The sequence below is a fragment of the Schistocerca nitens genome, chromosome 1 (assembly GCF_023898315.1).
Source record: "Schistocerca nitens isolate TAMUIC-IGC-003100 chromosome 1, iqSchNite1.1, whole genome shotgun sequence".
Classification (NCBI taxonomy): domain Eukaryota; kingdom Metazoa; phylum Arthropoda; class Insecta; order Orthoptera; family Acrididae; genus Schistocerca; species Schistocerca nitens.
Genome location: NC_064614.1, coordinates 6,483,191 through 6,500,053, shown reverse-complemented (window position 1 = coordinate 6,500,053; position 16,863 = coordinate 6,483,191). Strand labels below are relative to the sequence as shown.

The 16,863-nt window shown below is 42.4% G+C and overlaps 1 protein-coding gene across 1 annotated transcript in view; it reads right to left on the bottom strand.

Annotated features, from left to right (window-relative positions):
• Positions 1 to 16,863, bottom strand: part of LOC126240414 (EF-hand calcium-binding domain-containing protein 4A-like) — a 794,844-nt gene that overhangs the window by 645,375 nt on the left and 132,606 nt on the right. The window lies entirely within an intron of this gene.

The following is a 16,863-nucleotide window of genomic DNA, read 5'->3' as shown; positions in this document are numbered from 1 at the left end:
TAACTAACCTAAGGACATCACACACATCCATGCCCGAGGCAGGATTCGAACCTGCGACCGTAGCGGTCGCGCGGTTCCAGACTGAAGCGCCTAGAGGCTGAATTCCAAAAGGGCAAGCGAGCGATGAACGTACCCCACTCTCCTCCGATAAGTTGTGCATTCACAGATAGCTCTTCAAATATAAACTTTCTTTTCAGGGACCCTTTTATAAATTTATGGAACTACTTGATTAAAAGAAGGAATCAGTTTACCAGGCACACTTTGAACTATCAAGGAATAATCACTATGGTAATGAAGGAAGCGTGGCGAGTGAAAATTGCGGAGTGGGACGTAGGCTTGATTACAGTACGCAGATTCTAATGGATCTAGCCTGCATTACTTTTGCGGAGACAAAGAGACTTGCGCAGAACAGATTAACGTATAGAGAAGCATCAAACAAGTCTTAGTAGTGAAGACCACAACAACAACATGATCTTCTTTCGCAATGAAAAATTACTTTTTATTGTGTAGCTAATTTTCTTATTTATAACGAGTCACACTTTGAGTGTACATGATAGACAACAAAAACGTCAGATATGGATTCGCTGCTCCGAAAGTCTTGAGGTTTAACTATTATCTGAGAGAAATTAATGAAACGTGTTTAATGGAACTCGTATATTGTACGTAGTAGTACAGTATGTGCTTGTTGGCACATAACTTCCCCACGGGCCTGCACGCCCGTGAACTATATGGACGATGGTTCTGTCTGGGGGACAGAATGGGGATTTTCCACTCTCAAGGGAAACTCCACATGCCACCCCCACCTTCCCGCACCCCCGCCCCTTCTGATTTAATGGTAAGATGGCTCAGTGGATATCATGTCGAAAACTGACCACAGATAAAGCATGAAAACAGGAAGAAGGTGTACTGAACTGTGGAAAAAGAAGCAACATAAAAACAATGAACGGTCCAAGCTCCAGCTGTGCAACATCGAGCGAATGCAAGAATCACGGCGTCGTGGCTGTGTGGTCATGGTATTGGATTGCGAAGAGGGAGATCCGCGTTCAAATCTCCCTCGTGCACAATTTTTTTCATAAAATTATAAACTTTCCATCTGTTCATTGGACGTGTCCATTCTCTTTCTGTAGTTTGTACTAGGTATATGGCTTATAGAATATGAGTCATGTGATAAAAAAATACTACCGTCACAAGTAAATGTGATGAATAGTGAGAGCAGGCGAGCTGCCGCATAGACTTCTCACAGAAATGAAAACAACAAATAAACGAGTGTGAACTATGTTACAACAACGGAATTCAAGAGTCAAAACTTCCAAAACTGAAAGCAAGGGTCATAACTTGTGGTACTTCAGTAAAAGAAAAAAGAGGTATGTACGTTTTGAGGTCCCTTCCTTCCACCTCATTGTTGCAAACCGCGCGGGATTAGCCGAGCGGTCAAGGCCGCTGCAGTCATGGATTGTGCGGCTGATCCCGGCGGAGGTTCGAGTCCTCCCTCGGGCGTGGGTGTGTGTGTTTGTCAAGGATAGTTTAGGTTAAGAAGTGTGTAAGCTTAGGGGCTGATGACCTTAGCAGTTACGTCCCATAAGATTTCACACATATTTGAACATTTTTGAACACTGTTGCAAACGGACGCTACACGACACAAACACAAATTTCAATGCAGCGAGACAAAAATTTGAATAGAGTGAACAGACACGCCAGTGACCGGACGCACAGTTCATAATTTTGTGAAGAAAACAATATGCGGCACGATGGAGATTTGAACACGGATCTCTGCCCGCCACCGTGTCCACATAACCACGACGACGCGGCAATTCAAATTCGTTCAATGTTGCGCAACTTGAGCTTGAATCGTTCAATGTTTCTGTCCTGCTTCTCCTTTCATAGTTCCGTACACCAACTTCCTGTTTTCATGCTTGCATTGTGTTCCGTTTTTGACGCGCTGTCCACTGGGCAGTCTCTACACTAGATCTGAGGAGTGTGCCACGCGGTTTCACCCTGTCGGCTGCGCTCACACATCAGCTTTGTTGAGCGACCCCCACTGGCTGGCCTCCAGTGATGTCACAGACTGTATGCGCCTCGGGCGTTTTAACCTGAATTTTCCGTATTGACTTCTCACGACTCATTGCTATATTATGAAAGGACGTACTGCTGCAACTTTACGAATCTGCACACTCACCAGCGAAATGTCCATTATATCTGCAGCAAGCCTTTTTGTGTACATCGAGGCGCGCGACCCAGTCTGCTTGGCGTTTCCTTCAGGTTGCGAAACACCTGCACACACGGCGCATCTGTTCTGTTTGTACGCTTACCCACAGGTGAAAGTTTCACGGTGACTTTTGCCGCCAGCAGACTTGCAACAGGCCTTGTGAGGAGCTCCGTTCAACAGAATACATATTAGAGCCTCGTACGTCTTCAGTTGAAAAGTTTACACGCCTGCAACAGTATAACCTTTTGTTTGCAAATATATGAGAAGAGCCGCTCGGCTTTCTCTAATCTAATGTACCATGATGTGATGTAACAAGGCCGACTGCTTCTGAAGAAGAGATTTTTACAAATTTCGAATCATAGGTCGAGGCATAATAAACCTTTGTTTGCAACTGGTTGGCTGATTTTTCAGCCTCTTCATCTTTGTGAATGTCTGTATACTTCATTACACCAGGATCGCTTAGATATGTAACAGATATTCACATTATCGGTTAAGGAAGTAGTCGTCATCTTCAGATGTGCTTAATTCACTAAAAAGCTTCGTACAGATATATACAAACAAATACAGTTAGGCATTTGGAGCATCCGAGGTCGTTTAGCATTTCAATGAATGTAAATCTTATTGTCAAAAGCACGTCTTTTTATCATGTTACGATACGTTATACGCTCATACATGTGAGCTAAGCACATCTTAAGTTGGCAACTTTTTGCACAAACGGGGTAACGTCAATATTTTTATATAAGTAAGCGATCGTGACGTGATAAATTATTATATACGAATCGTATGGCGGTGTAGGCTGGGAGACCCAGAAGGACATGTACAGCCGTCTGTCTGGGGAAGCTATTTGTTCCTCCTCCTCGCACAGCGCCAACTTTCCTTCGCGAAGTGTGAGCGTTGTGTGGTTAAGCGAATCTGAAAGTGTGGGTGACTGCAATGGGTGTGTGTATGAGCAGTGTGGTGTCATGTTTGTACTGGACGATGACGAGAGAAGAAGAGGGTGAAATCGAATGCCGTCACGTGGACGGCTACTGTCGCACAACGCCAAAGCAGCAGTCGAGCTTGAAGTGCCAGCCCGACGGACCAACAATGGCCAACGCTCTCACTTCACGAGACACCGTCGCTTTGTTTGCCATTAGTCCAGGACACTGGTGCAGAGTCTGATGATGAGGAACCAGCGGAAAGGAGGCAGCAGCTCGTGGCGTACCCAGACGGGTACCCACCCAAGTACCAGCCACGCCAAACGTTGATTCACGTCGGTAATCTGACGAGAACTGGTGTATTAAATAAGGCAAGGTCGCTGGCTATTCGGAAGGGTAAGAGCACAAGAGAGGACGTTGTGACGTTGCAACTGATAATGGAAGCACGATTTAAGAAAAATCAAGACACGTTCATAGGACATGTCGACATGGAAAAAGCGTTCAACAACGTACAAAGGTGCAAGATGTTCGAATCACTGATAAAAAAAAAGTAGGAGGAAACCATAGGTAAGAACAGACAATAGACCATACTTATAGGAGCCAAGAAGGAACAATAAGAACGGAAAACCAGGAACAGATAGCTCGCATTAAAAAGGGTGCAAGACAGGGCTGCAGTCTTTCGCCCTTGCTGCTCAATCTATACATGGATAAGGACTGAGGGAACTAAAAGGAAGGATCCAGAGTTGGGTTAAAATTAAGCGGAGGGACATCATTGATATGACTCGCTGGTGTCACTGCTATCCTCAGTGAAGGTGAAGAAGAAATACGGGACATATTAAGTGGAATAAAATGTGTAACGAATACAGAATATGGATAACATTTTCTCCATCTCTTCTGCTTTATTACTACAATGAGCGCATTAACAAGACATTAGCTTCCTACTTGTGAACAAACCGCATTTCCCAATTTCTTGCATATACCTGGACCAGAATAAGAAAGTGACTGACAGCTAGTTGTTTACAGGATAGGCAGCAAAGTAACAACTGCCCAGAACTGAGTACGGAGCTGCTCAGCCGTCGCTACAAGGAGCCGCATTGCGCTCGCGCGTAAAGGCGAACCGACAAACATGGCATCACAACGGGGGCCCACTTAAGTAGATGAAGTGAAGGAATTCTGCTACCCTGATTGGAAAATTATGCACGAAGCAACGACGACACAAAGAGATGATTAGCGCGGGCACACAGGGAATTCCTTAACAACAGAAGTGTGCTAATATCAAACATCGACTTTATTCTGAGGAAGAAATTTCTGAGAACTTACGTTTGGAGCACAGTATTGTGTGAAGTGGAGCATGGACTGTGGGAAAGCCGCGGAAAAAAATCATCATGGCAATCGTGCTGCTGTAGAAGGGTGCTGAAGATTAGTTGCACAAATTACAGGCCCATGTCGTTAACGTCGATATGCAGCAGGATTTTAGAACATACATTGTGTTCGAACATTATGAAATACCTCGAAGGAAACGGTCTATTGACACACAGTCAACATGGGTTTAGAAAACATCGTTCCTGTGAAACACAACTAACTCTTTATTTACATGAAGTGCTGACTGCTGTAGACAAGGGATTTCAGATCGATTCCGTATTCCTGGATTTCCGGAAGGCTTTTGACACTGTACTACACAAGCGGCTCGTAGTGAAATTGCGTGCTTATGGAATATCGTCTCAGTTATGCGACTGGATTTGCGATTTACTGTCAGAGAGGTCACAGTTCGTATAACTGACGGAAAGTCATCGAGTAAAACAGAAGTGATTTCTGGCGTTCCCCTAGGTAGTGTTATAGGCCCTCTGCTGTTACTTATCTATATAAACGATTTGGGAGACAATCTGAGCACGTCTTCAGTTGTTTCCATATGACGCTGTCGCTTATCGACTAATAAAGTCATCAGAAGATCAAACCAAACAGCAAAACGATTTAGAAAAAATACCTGAATGGTGGGTAAAGCGGCAGTTGGCCTTAAATAACGAAAAGTGTGAGGTCATCCACATGAGTGTTAAATGGAACTCGTTAAACTTCGGTTACACGATAAATCAGTCAAATCTAAAAGCCGTAAATTCAACTAAATACCTAGGTATTTCAATTACGAACAACTTAAATTGAAAGAAACGAATAGAAATTGTTGTCGGGAAGGCTAACCAAAGACGGCGTTTTATTGGCTGGACACCACAGTAATGATACAGGATTTGGGCTGGAAATCACTAAAAGAAAGGCGTTTCTCATTGCGACGGAATGTTCTCACGAAATTCCAATCACCAACTTTCTCCTCCGAATACGAAAATATTTTGTTGGCACCGACGTACATAAGGAGGAACGATCACCAAGATAAAATAACGGAAATCAGAGCTCGTACGGAAAGATATAGGTGTTCATTCTTTCCGCACGCTATACGAGATGGAAACCCAGTTCTAGGCAAAGAAGGGAAAGCAGAAAGGTGGAAGGAGTATACAGACGGTCCATACACGGGCGATGAACTTGAGGACAATATTATGGAAATGGAAGATGATGTACATGAAGATGAAATGGGAGATATGATACTGCGTGAAGGGTTTGACAAAGCACTGAAAGACCTGAGTCGAAACAAGGACCCCGGAGTAGACAACATTCCATTATAACTACTGACAGCCTTGGGAGAGCCAGTCCAGACAAAACTCTACCATCTGGTGAGCAAGATGTATGAGACAGGTGAAATACCCTCAGACTTCAAGAAGAATATAATAATTCCAATCCCAAAGAAAGCAGGTGTTGACAGATGTGAAAATTACCGAACTATCAGTTTAATAAGTCACAGCTACAAAATACTAACGCGAATTCTTTACAGACGAATGGAAAAACTGGTAGAAGCCGACCTCGGGGAAGATCAATTTGAATTACGTAGAAATGTTAGAACACGTGAGGCAATACTGACCCTACGACTTATCTTCGAAGAAAGATTAAGGAAAGGTAAACCTACGTTTCTAGCATTTGTAGACTTAGACAAAGCTTTTGACAAAGTTGCCTGGAATACTCTCTTTCAAATTCTGAAGTTCGCAGGGGTAAAATACAGCGAGCGAAAGGCTATTTACAATTTGTACAGAAACCAGATGGCACTTATAAGAGTCGAGGGACATGAAAGGGAAGCAGTGGTTGGGAAGGGAGTAAGGCAGGGTTGCAGCCTATCCCCGATGTTATTCAATCTGTATATTGAGCAAGCAGTAAAGGAAACAAAAGAAAAATTCGGAGTAGGTATTAAAATCCATGGAGAAGAAATAAAAACTTTGAGGTTCGCCGATGACATTGTAGTTCTGTCAGAGACAGCAAAGGACTTGGAAGAGCAGTTGAACGGAATGGGCACAGTCTTGAAAGGGGGGCATAAGATGAACATCAACAAAAGCAAAACGAGGATAATGGAATGTAGTCGAATTAAGTCGGGTGATGCTGAGGGAATTAGATTAGGAAATGAGACACTTAAAGTGGTAAAGGAGTTTTGCTATTTGGGGAGCAAAATAACTGATGAAGGTCGAAGTAGAGAGGATATAAAATGTAGACTGGCAATGGCAAGGAAAGAGTTTCTGAAGAAGTAAAATTTGTTAACATCGAGTATAGATTTAAATGTCAGGAAGTCGTTTGTGAAAGTATTTGTATGGAGTGTAGCCACGTATGGAAGTGAAACGTGGACGATAAATAGTTTAGACAAGAAGAGAATAGAAGCTTTCGAAATATGTTGCTACAGAAGAATGCTGACGATTAGATGGGTAGATCACATAACTAATGAGGAGGTATTGAATAGAATTGGGGAAAAGAGGAGCTTGTTGCCCAACTTGAGTAGAAGAAGGGATCGGTTGGTAGGACATGTTCTGAGACATCGATGGATCACCAATTTGGTATTGGAGGGCAGCGTGGAGGGTAAAAATCGTAGAGGGAGACCAAGAGATGAATACACTAAGCAGATTCAGAAGGATGTAGGCTGCAGTAGGTACTGGGAGATGAAGAAGCTTGCGCAGGATAGAGCAGCATGGAGAGCTGCATCAAACCAGTCTCAGGACTGAAGACCACAACAACAACATACGAGATTGGAATAATAGAGAATTGTGAAGGTGGTTCGATGACCCCTCTGCCAGGCACTTAAATGTGATTTGCAGCATTCAGGTGAACTCGGACACCGCGATGTGGAGATCTGAGCCGGGCGAATGTCACGCCCGCTCCCTGCTCTGGAGAGCCACACAGTCACCAACCGTGAGTCGACTCTCTCTTCCACGGCGACAGCGCACAGCACTTAGACAGCACTGGCGTCTTGCAAAAAATTGCAGCTTCCCGCGCTTCTCGTGCTTTCAGCCTTCATGCTTTGCTCTGCATGTCATTCTGAACGGAGAAAAGTCCTCAGACGAAAAAGTAACTTCGGGCGCGTCCCAGAGGAGTGTTACAGGACCATTACTTTCCACAGTGTATAGAAATGGCCAACTGGATAACGCCGGGAGTTTCCTAAAGATCTGCGCAGGTGATGGTATTGTGTATTTAGAACTCGCGGCGCTAGAAAGTTGAAGCGAAATGCAGGAAGACCTGCAGAGGATCGAACCTTGGTGCACGGAGTGGGCATTGACCCTCAGCATAAACAAATTTAATTTACTGCGAAACCATGAAGGTCCTTTATATTGTATGATTACACAATTGTAGACCAATTACTTGGAACAGTCACTTTCGTAAAATGTCTAGGAGTATGAATAGGGAGCAATCTGATGTGGAGCGACCACTTGAAGTTATTTGCGAGTAAGACAGATGCCAGGCTGAGAGTCACTGTAGGAATACTCACGAAACGTAGTCCATCAACAAATAAAGTAGCTTACAAAACACTCGTTTGACCAGTAATTGAATATTGCTCGTCAGTATGGGATCCAGTCCAGATAGGACTGAGAGATGAAATCGAAAACATCAAAAGAGAGCAACGAGTTTCGCTACAGTTTCATTTAGCATTGCGCGAAAGCGTCACACAGAATTTCAACGAACTTCAGTGGCAGACGCTGCAAGAGAGACGTTCTGCATCAGTCTGGTTTGTTGTTAGCAGTTCCGAGAGCGTAAGTTCCTAGAAGAGGCAACAAATGCATTGCTTCCTCTTAAGTATATCCCGCGAAAGGACCATCGACACAAAATTGTGGACATTCGAGCCCACACACAGGATTCGAGCCCACACTCAGGCTTACCAACAATCGTTCTTCCCGCGAACAATATGCGACTGGAAAGGGGGTAAACGACACACACATAGTACACTCCGCCACACACCGCAAAGTGGCTTGCTTACTATAGATGTAGATGCACATTCTCGTAACATCCTGAAAAACCCTACCGAAATGTTGAATACACAATACATGTCAGTACACGCAACTCTTTGTTCGACTTGCAGTTTAGTTTTAGGATAAAAATGTCAGCAAATATTGGAACTTATTGTTTTCTATGTGAGACATTCATAAGGCTAAGTGATAACCCGACAATAAGTATATTCTTTCGTTTGAAAAGAAGCATTTGACTGAATCTTACTAACAAGGGAACCTCCCCATCGCAACCCCCCCCCCCCCCCCCCAGATTTAGTTATAAGTTGGCACAGTGGGTAGGCCTTGAAAAACTGAACACAGATAAATCAAGAAAACAGGAAGAAGTTGTGCGGAAATATGAAAAAATAAGCAAAATATACAAACTGAGAAGTCCATGGGGATGATAGGCAACATCAGAGATAATTTGACTCGGGAGCGCCGTGGTCCCGTGGTTAGCGTGAGCAGCTGCGGAACGAGATGTGTTTCGTTCAAGTATTTCCTCGAGTAAAAGTTAAATTTTTTATTTTCAGACAATTATTATCTGTCCACCGAATATCATTGTGAATTGCAGTGCGCCAGGAAAAATGGAGAAAAGACTAGTGAAAGACTTTAATGAACGTGTGATTGCTCCTTACGCGGACAAAGATTTTGCCTTACTCCTTGACAGCTATACAGGACAGAAGGATCAGGCATTGTACAATTTTAGTGTGGGAGTAGACGTGATTACCATTCCTCCACGTTGTACTCCTCTTGTGCAACCGTTAGATGTTCGGTTTTCGGCAAGTGAAATACTTTGTGAAAACATTCTATGATTTTGCGAAGCTGCACAGGTACACAGAGCAGTATTGTTTACGTGATCGTGTGTCAATTATCAAAGTTCAGGCACTCACACATAATCAACTTCGCTCTCCAAAATTCCAGGACATGTTCAGATTTGCTTGGACATATGCAGGATTTGACGGTCTACACACGGAAAAATTTGAAAACGTTAAAAACATGTGTTTTGACAGAGCACAGGGAAAGCTGTGCGACTGTGAAACTGTTTCATTCATTTGTTACAGTTTATGTGACAAACTCTTATGTTTTCATCACTTTTTTGGGAGTGATAATCACATCCACAAGAAAACCTAAATCGGGCAAGGTAAAACAATCTTTTTACCCATTCGCCAAGTGTACATGTTAGGTGGGTCGACAACATATTCCTGTCATGTGACGCACATGCCGTCACCAGTGTCGTATAGAATATATCAGACGTGTTTTCCTGTGGAGGAATCGGTTGACCTATGACCTTGCGATCAAATATTTTCGGTTTCCATTCGAGAGGCACGTCCTTTCGTCTACGAATAGCACGGTTTTGCGGTGCGGTCGCAAAACACAGACACTAAATTTATTACAGTGAACAGAGACGTCAATGAACGAACGGACAGATCATAACTTTGCGAAAATAAAGAAAGTAAACTTTTCACTTGAGGGACGACTTGAACCAAGGACCACTCGTCCCACAGCTGTTCACGCTAACCACGGGACCACGGCGCTCCTGAGCTCACATTATCCTTGATATTGCATATCTTGCCCATGGACTACTCAGTTTGTATATTTTGCTTATTTTTTTTTCATAGTTTCTCACAACTTCTTCCTGTTATCTCGATTGATCTGTGTTCACTTTTTCAAAGCCTATTCCCTGTGCCAACTTATAACTAAATCTGAGGGGGGTGCGATGGGGAGGTTCCCTTGTAAGCCTTAGCATAGCTTAGAATGTCGTGGAATTAAGGCAATAGCTGATCGATGGTTCTAGTCATATTCAGAAATGGATGTTCTCAGACGCCACAGACGTCATTGCGAAATACGTGGAATACAATGAAAATGTCTCAATAGCTAGGTTAGCTGTTAATGTTATCTCCTGCCTCACTAAAAAACGATTGATGCTCAACGAAAACAAAACACAGTCGTACTGGGCAACCACAGCACTTTTTTTCAATGTATGACAGAAACTGAATTTGAATGTTAACACAAATATATCCATTTGACGGGTTATTCTATTTAAGTTCTCTTTTATTATTATTTAACTTTTAAATTTTATTCCATCGACTAAGAAAGCAATTGCTAGTTTATTTACCGCATAAAAATAAGTAAAGCAGACAGAAGGGAAGAAGGAAGCGAAATGAAACTTTACGTGTTGAGCGAGTATGTGACATTACTTCAGTGATTAGTCAAATTTACAAAGAACTTTGCAGGATGAACCACTTTATAAGAGGCTGCACCTGCTCTACCGTTGGTGAACGCCATGATTCTGTCATAAAGCCACGAATGCTGTAACTGGTATCCGATCTCGTGGACAGTGGCACTGAGGCGGAGTTGACATCTGAGACGGTCCTACGTGTGTTGTATCGAGAACAGCTCTGGTGATCTTGTTAGCCACGCAATCACTTCATAGAGACATGTGCCATATGTGCACAAGCATTATTCTGTATAAAAATGGCACCACTTTCCTTTGCAGTCCAATACTGAGCCGTTTTCACAACCGAATGCCCCACAAATCTGGATATTGCACGATTACACCAGCTGGCGCAATACAGATACGCAATGAATGCCCTTTCAAACTCGTGTTAGGTGCTGATAATGATGGATCCCGTGTCCTTCGGAGTGATGACTCAGCATTTGACACAGTTCTAGCACCTTATATTATATATCCCAGCAGGGTTGGTAACAATGCTAACCACGAACAACACTAACGCATTCTGGCGTCCCTTCTACGTGTCACAGAGAGCTGCAACTCGAATAATTTACGTAACTGCTGTGTACGGAGCTACAGTGATATCCGGGCGTTTCACTTTTTGTATCAGGCAGTGTATTTTTATTCTATCGATGTCACAACTGGTATTTGAGGCACTTAAAAATATGACTACATGGCTGAAATTACATATTAGTGAATATTACAAAATAAAATGGCATTTTACTCAAATTACCGACAGCCAGTGCGGCAGGTTATTGTCATTCAGAAAATTTGCTGCGAGAAAAATCTCCACTACCACAGGCATATAAATGCAAAAACTTGTCTGCTTGGCACACTTTCATTCTATTGTATGCTTTGAGATCGTGTTTTGGGCTGACTGTGCATTCACAGAGAATATTCACAGGTTAGGCAAAAGCAGTCCGAACAATCTGCGGTGTCAGTTCACGAACTGCGTTGTTCGTTCATCAAGCGCACAGTAATTCTAACTCCGTTACACGTATTCAGTAAGGGGCTTATAATGTAGACTCATTCGATAGCAGCAGTACATGGGAAGACGATTTTTACTTGGTTAACAATTTGTTAACTACTAAACAGAAAGGTGTGCACTGTTCAGCAGGTTTCCGTTTGAATATTTCTCGAGTAGAACTGTAAAACTTGGGCGATAAGCGATAGATTTTCAAGTCGGCGCTTTAGAGGTTCCTTACGGCACATTCATTTCGTTCTGAACAAGACTCCTTGATAGTGGTTTACAGCCTTGCACTGTGACGTATTATTTATTACACACCACACGGTAAATTGTTATTGCATTTTTTCCTTTTTCTATGTATGACCCACTAAGGACTACGTTTGTGTCAACTGTTTCTTCCTTCTTTTCTTTCATGTTTCTTTCTTCTTGCCCCTGTCCAGACGGCTCCAGTTTGCTTGGTTTTCATGGAAAACTCTGATGTGTTACAATTTCCTGCCGAGTGGCAGTCTTTCTTCCAAATCTTGTGCAGTAATTCGGAGTTCGTCTACGTCCCATTTACTGTCTTTGCACCTTATTTAGTTTTAATTCACCCAGCCTACTGGGATTCATCTTTTGGATGTGATCGTACAAAGATATTCAAAAATTCTGTTTGTAGGCTGTCCGTTTTGTGACCTAATCTGACTCCCTCATTCATATGGCTTTCTGCTAAAGACATTCTGCACTCCTTTTTGATTTCTTCTAGATCTGCTCGTTATCTACATGAACGATTCAGGAGACAAGTCTGATTAGCACTCTTACATTATCTGCACATGGATGCTGTCATTTACCGTCTTATAGAGTCATCACACGATCAAAACAAATTGTAAAACAATTTAGACAAGATATCTGTACGGTGCGAAAAGTGGCAATTGAGTCTAAATAATGAAATGTTTGAAGTCATATATAAGAGTACCAAAAGGAATCAGTTATATTTCGTTAACACGAAGGATCACACAAATTCAGCTAAATACTTAGGATTACAATTACGAATAACATAAACTGGAACGATCACATCGATAATGTTGTGGGTAAAGCAAACCAAAGACTACGATTTATTGCCAGAACACTGAAAAAATGCAACAGGTCTACTAAAGAGACTGCCTACAATACGCTTGTACGTCCTCTTCTGGAGTATTGCCGTGCGATATGAGATTCGCGTCAGACAGCATCGACGGGAGACATCGAAAAAGTACTGCCGCCAAATAGGGGAGAGAGCGCCACGGATGTAATACGTGAATTGGGGTGGCAAACATTACAACAATGACGTTTTTCGATGCGGCATGATCTTCCCATGACACTTCAATCACCAAGTTGCTCCTAAGAAGGTGAAAATATTTTTTTGGTGCCCACCTACACACGGAGAAATAACCATCATAATAAGAGAAATCAAAGCTCGCACGGAAAGGTTTAAGAGTTTGTTTTTCCCGCGCGATGTTCGAGAAGGGAACAGTAGAGAAATAGCTTGAAGGTGGTTCGATGAACCCTCTCCCAGGCACTTAATCGCGAACTGCAGAGTAATAATGTAAATGTACGTGTAGAACATAGCTAAGGAGTAGCAGGGAGAGACCATCTCCCAGTCTGACTCCAGATTTACTCTCCAGAAATTTCAACTCTAAATTGCTCTTTAGAATGAGTCTTTGGTAGTGTTCGCCTGATTAAAGCTGTGGTTTTACTATCTGAGCCCAGTATGTAAAGAATTTCAATGGCTTCCTATCTACCGAGTCATAGGCTTTTCTTAAGTGAAAAAAAAGTGATTTCCAAATTTTTACATCTTCTTTTCATGTACATTATTAGTGAGCTTTAGTTGAGAATCTGCTCTGAATTTTTAATCACATTAACATTTACCAATCTGAACGTCATGTTGTTGTTCTACTCCAGCGAATAATGCATTGGTAAGATTTTGTAGGCAGCCGGTAGGAGACGATGCCTCCTTAGTTGTTCACATCTGTTTTGTCACCTGACTTGTGCGTGGGTGGATCAAGGCTCTCTTCCGGTCCTCAGGAATCTCTTATTGAGTTCTATTCTAATTATCGTAGTCTTCCTTTGATCTCTAGATTTCCTTGTCAACCTGCTGCGAATTATGTTTTTGAGTAACTGTTAAAGGCAACATACATTTTAAAAGACCGTGGAATGCTTGTACGAATTTCTCTCCCTCTACGTTGAAACTTGGGGTGGGAAAAAACACGTTCGAATAGCAGTTACGCACAGCGCCATTTGACGTCACGTGAACGGGCATCAGTAAGTTTCTAAACGTTCGCGGTGTGAATTCGTTGCTCTGGCTGAAGTGTTTAAGTAAGTCAACGAAAAATAACGCTAGCCCAAAGAGACAGCTGTCGCGTTTTTTGTGTATTACGCATGACACATTTTGCGTATAGCACATATGTACAACTAAAAATAAAAAAAATCCTTCTGAAGTTACAACATGTATGAAATGTAACGTGTCAGTTAAGCATGCCAGAAATAAAGGAAGTCTTTATTCTTGCATAGCTGTTCTCGGCTTGCCGACGCTTGGGGTGGAAATTTGAGCGTAGGAAGACGCAGTCTGACAGCTTGAAAAACTTGCTCTTTTGGGTTGATGAAGAGACAGGGGTGACGAGGGAGAAACAGAAAAGATGAGGTCACCCACTGTTGTCACCAAGTGGAAAAAACATGATTCCAGACAGTCGATGCAGCTACAGTTCCATGGCTCCAGGCCTAAGATTTGTTATTTCATATTTTATCATTGACCAGGAACATGTGTCTATATCTTACATACTTCATGACATGTTTTCATCGTTTTTGTAATTGCACAAAATTTTTGGTTACATACACATTGGTTGACATCACTGCTCACTGTCTATAGCATTCGACGTTTAAGTTAAATTGTAACACGGCTTTTATAATGTAAGCCTATTTATCATGACTAATGTGTACTTCTACATCATTTACTTCAGTTTCAAACTGTTTTTTGAATATAAATACTGAATGAAAAAAATCGCAAGAGAGACAAACGAAAATTGGTAGGCGTGTTTCCACACGTGAATGACGATTTCTACTCATATATCGCACCAGTCGCATATGAGTGGCGCTAGTCGTGCTACTATGAGAATACAAATCACGTTTGTTTCAAATACATCCTGTAACGGCATTGAGTGTTAGTTACCTTTCATATTGAACTTGGTGACTTGACGGTAGTAAAGAATGTCTTTATGACGAAAAAGACGCGACTGTCAATACCTCTGAGTCTGCACGATGTAGGCCCATATACTGCAGAAAGACTTGCCAGGAATGTAGCCAACTGTACAGCGGTGTTCACGAGAACGTACGGTGGCAAGAAGACCGGACTCCGGTCGGCCACGTGGCACTACCGACAGGGAAAACCATCGTGTTCGGCCAAGGGCTCTGGTCCGCTGCAACTTGAGCAGCAGTTGACACCACAGTGAGACAACGAACTGATACAAATCGTTTACTTCGAGGACACCTCCGAGCCAGCCGCCCTGTAGCGTACATTCCACTGACCCCAGACCACCGCCATTTGCGACTTTAGTGGTGTGAAGCGACAGCTAACTCGAGGTCAGGATGCATTTCTGTTGTAGTTTCTCACGTTCGCTGGTTCTACCATCGGTGCCAGTGACGGCCTTGTGTTGGTTAGGAGGAGGCCAGTTTATGGCCTGCAACCGACCTGTCTGCGTGCTGGACACACTGGACCTATACCTGGAGTTACGGTCTGGACTGCGATTTCGTACGACAGCAGAGCACTCTCGTGGTCATCCCACGCACCTCGACTGCAAATCTGTACGTCAGTCAGGTGATTCGATCTGTTGTGCTGCCATTCATGAACAGCATTCCAGAGGATGTTTTCCAACAGGATAATGCTCATCCACATACAGCTGTTATAACCAAACAAGCTCCACAGAGTGTCGACATGTTGCCTTGGCCTGGTCGATCACCAGATGTGTTTCAAATGGAACACACGTGGGTCATCATCGGACGAAAATTCCAGCGACATCCACAAACAGCATTAACCCTACCTGTATCGACAGACCAAGTGCAATAGGCATGGAACTCCTGCCCACAAACTGACATCCGGCGCCTGTACAACACAACGCATGCACGTTTGAAAGCTTGCATTCGACATTCTGGAGGTTACACCGGCTATGAGTGTAACAGCATTTTACATTTACAACGGCTTATCTCGCGCTAATGTTAACCTGTTATCTTGCACTATTAATTACTTAAATATTTTGCCTACACTAATGCATCCATAAATTTCGTTACTCTGCATTAATTATTTTTTGGTGTTGCGATTTTTTTCCATCGGTGTACGTCTCTGTTTCTTACACAGTTCATGATGTGTCTACATTGTTTTTGTAAATATGTGAAAAAAGATTTGGTTACATACACTTAGTTTGACCTCACTGCTCGCTGTCGCTAGCATTCTAACCTCTCTTTTGTGATGTACGTCTGTTTATTATGGTCAATATATAGGTCTATACCATTTGCTGCATTGAATTTTGTTTGCCACGTGCGACCCGAAACGTAGGTTCTAATACGCTCATAATTCTGATCATATATATAGATCACTATTATTAATATGTTTCATTATTTGTGATACGAATGGCGCTTGATATCGAATCATTAACATGGAATTATGTCAATATGACGACAAGTTCATTGACTGTAAATAGTACATGCGAAGGTCTTTTATATAATGATAGTTTTATACTGGAAAGAAGCTACGTTAGAAGACACGACTTTTAAGCTATACCATTTACTGGACCGCCATGTCTTTCGACGTAATGCCATCTACGCTAGTTCTCCTCATGCTATACGCAATGTAGTTTCACTGTTTGTAAACACAGCACTTTAGCAACAACAAATTGGCCTTGTATTAATTGTACAGTCTCACTTCTTCCACTGACTATAGTGTAGGTCTTTATATATTTTAATCTTTAATATCGTGTTCTTCGGTGATCTTCTGTTACATACGTCTTCGATGACATTACTTGTCGACTATCAGTAGTCTTTACGCGACCTTTAGTATTTTGAAGTTTAACCTACTTGTGTGATTTATGACATTACCAAATTACGAGTATTTTACATACCATTGCAGAATATCGATGTATTTTGTAAGCTGTTGAGTCATTTGTGAATACTGCTACTAGTACTACCACTACTACTAC